This window comes from Melospiza melodia, chromosome 28, assembly GCF_035770615.1.
Source record: "Melospiza melodia melodia isolate bMelMel2 chromosome 28, bMelMel2.pri, whole genome shotgun sequence".
Taxonomy (NCBI): Eukaryota; Metazoa; Chordata; class Aves; order Passeriformes; family Passerellidae; genus Melospiza; species Melospiza melodia.
Window position 1 is genome coordinate 8496547 of NC_086221.1, and position 8885 is coordinate 8505431.

Genomic DNA, 8885 nt, shown 5'->3' on the forward strand with positions numbered 1-8885 from the left:
ATTAAAGTTATTAGCTGTCCATAGATAATGTAGCCCTGTTACACCACAGCCATATGGATGATCAATGATAAATAATTTAAAAATGAATATTTTAAAATAAGAGTCTTGCTTGCAGTACTGAAAACTTTCCTGCTTTTAACTTGCAAGTTAAATTTCCAAAACTGAGAACAGTGCAGGCAGCAGGGATGATTCTGAATTTGTTGTCTGATTTGCATCATAAACAATAAAGAATTCCATTTCCACTTTCCATGAGCAGTGATTACAGTACAGAATAGCTGCCTGCAGCCCTCAGAATTGATCTGAATGAAAAGCTGCTCTTGTAGAGCTTTTATATCCAATTCCTGAGGGTTTGGTCAAATTCAGGGCAGGCTGAAATTAAACACAGATTGATTTATGTAGAAGGAACTGTAGTTGCAAGGCTGCTGCAGAGGGTGTACAAGTGGGAAAGGCTCTTGCTGAACACAAACCAGATTAATTGGAACTGAAGGAGGAAGACAAGAGGTACAACTTGTTTCCTGCTTCCTTTCCACGAGGATGTGATCCAAAAGCAGCTCTGCTTCTGCAGATCCTTCTTTCTGACTCAGCAATGCCACTGAAGGTAAATCTTGTGGCAAAGCCTTGTCCAGCCTTCAGAATCCTGCAGCACTGGGTGATCTCCTGAGCCCATCCCATTATCCCATCCCATTATCCCATCCCACCCCATCCCATTATCCCATCCCATTATCCCACCCCATCCCCAGCTCACTCATGGTTATTTATGGCCCCTGTAAGGGAAGGGGGAATTTCAGAGTTCAGAGTCAGGCTGCCTGAGCTCTGCTGCCTGAGAAATTCGATAAAATCTTCTCTTCCCTGTGCTCACAGGGCTGCAGCTCGTTTGGGGAGGCTGTGCAGAACTGCAAAGATTCCATCTAATCTCTGTAAACAAGTTTATATCCTTAATTTTCCTGGGCAGATCAGTCTAGACACTGAGCTCTGCAGTGCAAAAGGCAGCTTAGTCAGACAGGCTTCAAAATGCAAATAAAACGCTGCAATTAATAATATTGGTGCACAGATTGATCTGGAAGTTATCGAGTGGAAGAGATGGCTTGAGGACCTGGAAGTGTTTCTGTTATCAGATTCCATTTTCATGTTGTTGTAAAGCTGTGAGGGGGGGTGACAGTCAGTGTGTTCAGCTCCTAAAATCCAGTGCAGCTCTGCCATGGATCAAACCCAGGTTTGGGGTTTGTGAGGAGACAAACAGCTCTGCCATGGATCAAACCCAGGTTTGGGGTTTGTGAGGAGACAAACACGTGCAACTCACGTTTATTATGTGTCCGTCAATCCTGCCAATAAGGAATGAAAGGCAAATAAATAATAAAAAAATGAATTAATGTAATAACGAGGGAAATGTTGTCCTTTCAAAGCAGAGCACCAATGTTCCCAAGAGGTCTGGGCACAAAACCTCCTTCCCTGGCTGACCAAGGCCTGTCCTGCTGCCCCTGAGCTGCTCCCAGCGCTGTTCCCCATTTCCCTGGGCAGCTCAGAGACCTGAACCCCCTCCCAGGAGCTGAGCCCCACATCCCCCTCGGGGATGGGGATGGGGATGCTGCCCCGGGTCCCCCTATAGCAGGGGAGCCCCGTCCCAAGGGCATTCCCTAAGGAGGGAGCTTGGAAGGGGATGGACGGCTCATGGGCTCAGCAGTGACAAACCCAGGGGATCAGCAGTGACCAAACCCAGCCCAGGGATAGCTCAGGGCCCTCAGCAGTGACCAAACCCAGCCCAGGGGATGGATGGCTGATGGGCTCAGCTGTGACAAACCCAGGGGATCAGCAGTGACCAAACCCAGGGGATGGATGGCTGATGGGCTCAGCAGTGACAAACCCAGGGGATCAGCAGGGACAAACCCAGCCCAGGGATGGCTCAGGGCCCTCAGCAGTGACCAAACCCAGCCCAGGGGATGGATGGCTCATGGGCTCAGCTGTGACAAACCCAGGGGATCAGCAGTGACCAAACCCAGCCCAGGGGATGGATGGCTGATGGGCTCAGCAGTGACAAACCCAGGGGATCAGCAGGGACAAACCTAGCCCAGGGATGGCTCAGGGACCTCAGCAGTGACCAAACCCAGCCCAGGGGATGGACGGCTCATGGGCTCAGCTGTGACAAACCCAGGGGATCAGTAGTGACTAAACCCAGGGCACGGATGGCTCATGGGCTCAGCAGCCACCAAAGGCAGGGGATGGATGGCTCAAGGGCTCAGCAGTGCCCAGCCCAGCCCAGGCTCCTGCTGCTCCCTGCAGGACTCTCTCGATGCTCTCAGGGCTCTGCTGCAGCAGCTGCAGCCGTGCGAGGTGCCTTAAGAGGGCTGTCTAACCAAGAACTCGGCTGTGCCTCGAGGAGAGCTGATGAAAAATGCTCCCTCTCCAGAAAATCTCTCAGGCCCTGCTCAGAGGCTCTCCAGCCGCGCTCCCAGGAGTGCTCTCTGTCCCTGTCCCTGTCCCTGTCCCCATCCAGAGCTCGCTCACTGTCCTGCTGATTTGTGGGGCTCTCGAGGGGATGGATCTCAGCTCTGCAGGTCCTCACTGCTGCTCTCCCTGTGCGCTGGAAGGGAATAAATAAATAAAGAAATAAATAATAAAATAAAGAAATTAATAATAAATAGATAATAATAGAATAATAAATAAATAAATAATAAAAATAATAAATAAATAAATAAATAAATAAACGAACAAATCAATATTTTGCTCCTCTGAGCCTCCCAGCCCAGCCTCTTGCTTTTCCCTTGCTCCCATTACGCCCATGAATAACCACGAATTCCCTCCAGGCACCTGAGACCCCCCCAGGTCACTGGGACAAACGGCTTGTGCAGCCCCAGCTCTGCCATCTCCTCTTTATTTCTCTCCCTTGCTGGCTTTACAGCGTTTCTTTCACTTGCTCTGTGTTTTCCCAACCCGTGAGCAGCACAAGTGTCACAAATCACAGCCCCATGGGGATGAACCACGGAATCACCAGGGCTGGAACAGAACCCTAAGGGGATGGAGCCCAACCTCTGAGCCTGCTGCCCCAGACCATGGATTCTCACACCCCCACTGGGGGTTTGGATGGTGGGAGCAGCCCTGCCCTGTGGAGCCTCTCCCAGCGCTGGAACATTCCCCCATGGAGCTGATTTTACACCTGATTTTACACATTTTACACCTCAAGGTGGCAGCAAGGTGGATTTTGGGGTATGTTTGATTTGCCAGAGGGAGCTGAAGAGAAATTCCCCTCCTACCCCCAGACACTTCCCACTCCTGCAGATTTCCAGTCTCTGTCCGTAGATCAGAAGTCAAAAAAAGAGACAGCAAAGGGAGCACAAACTGCCAGGATGGTTAAATAAAGTCTTTTTCTTTCTTCTTTCCTTTTTCAACAGCTCTGTAAAGTGCAAATGTGAAGAAAACCACCCACAGCAAGATGGGTTAAGGAACATTTGTCAATAAGAAAGAGAATAAAAGCAGGCACTAAAACAACAGAAATAATGACTCTGCTTCCCAGATCTTGATTCCAAAATGTCTGGTGCCTCAGGCAGTTATTGAAAATCCCTTCCCCAGCGCAGCACCTCCCTGTTTGCCTCAAATCGTTGGAGTTAACAAATATTCTGTGTGAGAGGGAGGGAGGCTCTGACAGACAGCCCAGAGCTACTGGGGAGCTGGGGCTGCCAGCAGGGAATAGAGACCAGAGCAGCAGAAATATTACAGCAATATATCTTCAGCCTGCAAAGAAATATTTCCATTTGCTTCCTCTTTCCTCTCCTGTCCAGAGGAGCTGGACTGCACCTAGAGCAGGGCTTGGTGCTGGGAGCCTTTGGAAATTCTCTGTTCCATGGGAATTGTCTCATGGCACTCAGAAATCAGAAATCACCACCCAGCTGGAATGCAACAGGTGCATCTGTGATTGGTCTCATGTGGTTGTCTGCAATTAATGGCCAATCACAGTCAGCTGGCTTGGACTCTCTGTCCAAGACAGAAGCTTTGGGCTCATTCTTTTCTATTCTTAGCCAGCCTTCTGATGAAACCTTTTCTTCTATTCTTTTAGTATAGTTTTCATGTAATATATATCATAAAATAATAAATCAAGCCTTCTGAAACATGGAGTCAGATCCTCATCTCTTCCCTCATCCAAGAATCCCTGTGAACACCGTCACAGTAAGGGCCTCAGCAATGTCCATCTCAGCCTGGATTTGGTCCCCAAATTGCTTTTATTCCATTTCACACCCTTCCATCCCTTACCCGGGATTAAGGGGCTCAGCAATGTCCATCTCAGCCTGGATTTGGTCCCCAAATTGCTTTTATTCCATTTCACACCCTTCCATGCCTTACCCAGGGTTAAGGGGCTCAGCAATGTCCATCTCAGCCTGCATGTGGTGCCCAAATTGCTTTTATTCCATTTCACACCCTTCCATCCCTTACCCGGGGTTAAGGGGCTCAGCAATGTCCATCTCAGCCTGGATTTGGTCCCCAAATTGCTTTTATTCAGTTTCACACCCTTCCATGCCTTACCCAGGGGTGTGGGAGGACTCGGAGCTGTGTCACCTTCCAGTCCTGCCAATAAAGCCCTGATTTGATATGGAAACTGTGCATAGCATTATATTCTAATTTGATATTTAAAACAAGCTTTGGCAGACAGCTGACTCCTTTTGATGCATTTATCTGATTTCTCTCTGCCTTTTCATCCTGAAATGTTCACAGGGAATATGTGGCACCACGTTTTTGTTACGCACACTGAATCCATGGAACTTCCAGTTCCCTTTTATTGCTTCCTAGAATTTGGTAAATATATGGGCATATATTAAAAAAATAGAAAAATAGAAAGGGAAATGCCAAAATCAACAGAAGAATGGGAGCAACCAAGAGTCAGGAGCATCCCTGAGAGGGACGGGCAGGGCAAGCTCCTCCAGCCCAGGGAAAAGCAGAATTGTCCCCTCAGAAAGAACATTTCTGCCTCTCTGATCGCTCCCCCAAGGGTAACCTGCCTGATTCAATTAAGTTTTCATTTCTAATGAACCCTGGTTATGAAAGCACCAGCACCAAGCGATAATTGTGAGCAAACTCATTCCCCCACTCACACGGAACACTCTGAGAGAGTGAGAAAAGTTTGTGCTCAATGAATCAATAACAAAGTTACTCAGAAATAAGCAAGTCTTTCATTGAGTTTTGCAGAATTTGTTTTCGTGCAGAATGGAAATGAGCTGGTGGTGGCCACAGAGCTCTAGCATGCTGAAGAATGGGTTCATTTTTATATCACTCAGAGCTGTTCTTTGAATTGCCATCCCCGCCCCATCACTCAAAATGAATTTTCTCCAAAGAACACTGAATTTTTGTATATTTTATGAACTCAGTGTGCAGCAGTACCCACCGTGTGATCCCAAGGAAGATTAAAAGTGTCATTGAAGAGAATGAAGATTACAAACGGTTTCAATTAAAGCCACACAAACCCCTGGACCCTGTTTGCCACATTTCCATATTTGTCCACGCTGTGCACACAAACAGCCCTCCAAAGAGCCCTGCCCTCAGTCATTTTCCCTTTCCCTAATCCTGGAGCTCCCAGCCTGCTCTCCTGGGGTATTCAGGGATCTCCTAAGGACAATCCACCCTCACACTGATTCCCTCTCCCAGATCCATCAAATTGGCTGCCTCAGGAAACAGGGGAGCCAAGGAGCAGAGCACACGAGGTTTAATTTAAATTAAATTAAATTAAATTTGTGCTCTCCCCTATTTCCAGCAAGGGGGAGGCACAGATGGGGACAGGCACTAAAATTTCAGTGCTCAGTTCCTTCCCAGCCCATTTTGTCCTCATTTCTCACCCTCCCTTTGCCAAACCAAAACCCTGGGTACCCCCAGAGCCCCAGCTCCAGCACAGGGACCCTCCTGCCACCAGCCCAGCCTGGCAGCCAAGCTCAGCCCAACTTGTGGCCAGAACTTTTAATTCCAAATCCTTCAGGTTGACATTTCAGGAGGTAACACAACAATTGCTTGTGCTAAATCAATTACTGATTATCAATACAGCACTTAGCAATGTATAATTAGTATGTAAGAGATATATTTAGCTGTAGATTACACCAATAATAGGGGCTACATGAGCAATGGCTGTATAATTACATTTTATGAATACAGGAAACCTGTGAGAAATGCTCCCAGATTTAATTGACATTTAACAAGATAACTACAGCAAGTTAATTAGAAATTATATGCTAAAAATATGAATTAACTTTTAAATAATATTTAAGCTTGCTGCACTCTAACTGTAGTAGCTGGGTTGATGCCACCAAAACACCTAAATGAAATAGTCCTTTCAAATACCAGCTCTAATTCATTTCCCACAAACCAAAGCCTGTATTATCAGCTACTCATTCTGAATCCTTTTTGCTATACAGAGCCTGAGTTGATCAGCTTAGTGAAAGGCTTATTTTTTATGGTCCTTTCATACTTTTTAAAAATGAGATTTCTCTTACGTTTCTTTCAGCACGGCAGAGAAAAGATTCCAGTTCAGCTGTGCCTTCAGCTTTGAACCCAGAACAAAAATGCAAAGTAAGGCACTGACAAGCTTTTAGACTCCCTGCAAGGTGATACATCAGGGACTCTGACAGTGCTAATACACCAGAAATTTGGAGAATAAAGCAGCCCCGAGCTGGCTCTGCTGTGCCTGGGTGCAGTCACAAAGGAAATGGAGCAGCAGGCCCTCAGCACAGCGCTGTTATTTGGTATTTTTAGATCCAGGTAGGGCAGCATGAAGATAGGAATGGAGCCCAAACTCCGGTTTGCTGCAGGTGCTGTGGGGCCAAAGCAGAGCCCCAGGGCCCTCCTGGGCCTGTCCCAGGGCTGGAGCCCCCAGCAGCCCTGGAGCTGCGGCACACACATCTCTTATGGAAAATCCTTTCCTTGGGATCTGTGCTCCTGAGAAGCTGTGAGGCCTCAGGAACAAAATGCAAACAATGGTTATCTGCTGCTGTGGGATGCAACGGGTGCATCTGGGATTGGTCTGGTGTGCTCCACGGTGCCTCCTTCCCTCACAGAGGGATCCTGCTGAAGGAGTTTTTCCTGCTGTGAGTGCCAGGCATTTGAAACAGAAAAATAACAAAGAAACAATAAATAAATTATAATAAATAAATAAATAATAAAGAAATAACGTGATGATCCCAAGCCCCAGCAGCTCCTGTGCCCCTGGCTCCCCCTGAGCCCTCCTTGGCCATTCCTGCAGTTGTGTCTGCAGCCAGACTTGGGAATTCCTCTGGAATTCCCTCGCACAGCCCAGGGATCCCTCTCTGCTCCTCCCCAGCCTCCCTCAGGAGCACTTTGGCTTCTCTCAGGACAATGGGCTTTTCTCCTCAGAGCCACGAGGAAGCGTTGGATGCTTTGCTGAGCTTCTCTGTAAAACACATCTTAAAGAAGATAAAGTAGGTGTTTATGTGAGTTCCTCTTCTGTAGAAAAAATATTTAAAGAAGATAAAGTGTATGATTATATGGGTTCCCCTTTTCACTTTTACTTGGTCAGTAGATTAGTCAAGATTGATTTTTCTGCATGAGAGGGAGAGGCCTAAGGTTAAAAGATAAAAGGGTAGATTCCTTTTAAAATGTAATTTAGATTTTTCTGGTATTAGCTCCAGTATCATCACAGAATCACTTCAATTTTCCAGGAGCACCTGAGCCCCACTGTACAGCTGCAGGGAAGCAGGAGAGGTCTCCTCTGGCAGCTGGAGCAGCTGAGGGCCTGCAGAACCTGCCCAGGGATGGGTGTCTGCCCTGGGAGGGGTCCCTGCCTGGCCCCCAAACCTCAGCCACACCAGGGACACCAGGGACAAAAGTTCTGCTGAACTTATTTCCTTTTGCTGCCCTCAGTGCAGGTTTAGGATTGAAGTTTTCGGAGCTCATGGCTGAAATGTCACCCTGGGGGTGAAGCCTGGGCTTTTGGGCTGGATAGCACCCATGGCTCCGAGCACTGCCCCCTGAACCTGACCAGGAACTGAAGTGTCTTTGACCAATTTTTAAGCCCATCCCTCCTAGGAGTCCCACTAATCCTCATCTCAATACCATTCCCAGCTCACTGCCCTCCCTGGGGAGCAGGAGATCAGAGCACACAGAGCTGGTGTACCTGGAGTCCTCCCTTTGTTGGGAAGGCATCTCAGTGTGACATGGCACGGTGGGCTGGCTCAGGGACCGGATTATTCACCAAGAATAATTGAGCTGATACGTTTCAGCATTTTTCTTTGAATAAATTATTTGCAAATAAACATTTTCATTATTCGACCATCTCTGATGTTCCATTAGCATTCGGTGAATTATTTATTCAGCAGCTTTTCCCATCAATCACTGAATAAATTATTCGCAAATAAATTATTCTCCAGCTTTTGCTTTAAAGATGTCCCTTTGAGAACAATAGCTTCCCAGAATAGCAAACAGGCAAAGGGAGCAATTTAAAAGGCCTGATCCTCATCTCGGTGTCTTGGTGCAAATCTGGAGGATTATCATGGAAATTCCTGGCCTGGTTCCACGTGTTCCTGTCTGTGAGTCAGATTGTGGTGCCACAGTGCTGCTCCCTGCCAAGGCCAGCACAGAGAGGCTCAGAGCCCTCAAAGCTCCTGAGAGGAGCTCCATTGCAGCTCAGAAACAGAGCTGGGGCTGATCTGCACTCACAGCCAGGGCTCAGCTCCCACAGGGACCCGGAGGGAGGGGAGCTGGCCCTGCCCCAGCCCTGCTGCTCCCCACACCTTGGCTGCAGAATAAACCCAAATTCCCCCCTGCACCGAGCCCAGGAACTGTTTGTGCCTGGGCCAAGGAGGATGAAAGCCTGTCAGAACTAAATGCAGGCTCCATTCATGCTGATTTTAAGGCATAATTGAGGTGCAGCACAGGGGAATTCGCTGAACTCCTCTGTC